This window comes from Coturnix japonica, chromosome 13 (assembly GCF_054131305.1).
Source record: "Coturnix japonica strain WE chromosome 13, WE-NBRP24, whole genome shotgun sequence".
NCBI classification, from domain to species: Eukaryota; Metazoa; Chordata; class Aves; order Galliformes; family Phasianidae; genus Coturnix; species Coturnix japonica.
This window is the reverse complement of record NC_140675.1, coordinates 9,020,168-9,021,454: the sequence shown is the minus strand read 5'-3', so window position 1 is coordinate 9,021,454 and position 1,287 is coordinate 9,020,168.

The window sequence follows — 1,287 nt, the reverse complement described above, 5'->3', positions numbered from 1 at the left end:
TTATCTCTTACACCCACGTAAGATAAAGCAAGTACAAATCTGCCTCTCTCAACACAGGGCATTTCATAATGCCGTATTAGAGAGGTGATTATTCTGTACTCACATTTCATAACACTGTTTTCTTCACAACCAGAAGCACTTTCATTGAACACAAAGACAGATGTTTTGATCGAGAGGGACTGTGGAATCATGTAGCTTTTATAATCCACAGTTGAAGTACAAGCGTTATATTTAATGAGTGCTTTACTGTACCGTCATCACACCAGGACTTGAAGAAATCTGAATAATCTTGCTTTTAGGACATTGCTACCACTGATTGTTAAGGGATTTAAAAGCACTCAAAAAGTAGCTGATGTTCCTGCACAGAGCTGCTAAGCCAAACCTTTTTCTTTGCCTTTTGCTTGTATGTGGATGCCCATCAGAGAGAGAAATAATCACATTCCAGTCAAAACAACTAAAACATGAAAAAAATATAAAATAAAAGTAACTCTTTGGGATGAAACAGCTAGAACTGATGACACAATGCTTCTTCCTATAGTGTCATCTGTAACGCAATAGTGCAATAGAGCAAACAGCTCCAAAACCACACAGTAGGAACTATCATCTTCACAGTCCACACAATTAGACAAATAAATGGGAAAGGAGCAATTTTTAAAGAATCTATTAGGCACTGATTTATACAGATTGGCCGTAAATCCATCAGTGCAGAACAAACTGAGTTTATTCTAAAACTGAGCATCACCTCAATGAACAGCACAATGAGTGCAAACAGCAGAATCTCGTTCATGCCTCAGTGACATCTGAAAATTCAAATTCAGGCTCACAGAAACCAATAGATGCTATTAAATAAGAAAGCAATTTATATCACTTTATAATAAGAAATAAACAAAAGAACATGAATTAGACGTTGGATATCAGGAAAAACTTCTTTACAAAAAGGGTTGTTAAGCACTGGGATGGGCTCCCTGTGGAGGTGGTTGAGTCACCATCCCTGAGTGTGTTTAAAAACCATTTGGATGTGTTGCTCAGGGACACAATTTAGCAGAGGGTTGTTAGAGCTGGGCTGGTATGGTCAGGTAGTGGTTGGACTTCATCATCTTTAAGATCTTTTCCAACCTAAGCAATTCTATAATAATGAACAAATGACACAATTTTCACCTTAGTATAAGACAGTACATTATTATTTAGTATTCTGTAAATATATGATCCATTATAGTATTATATTGTTTTCATCCAAAATATGATGTACATCATATGATAGGCTTTGACAGTAATGTGACAGATACA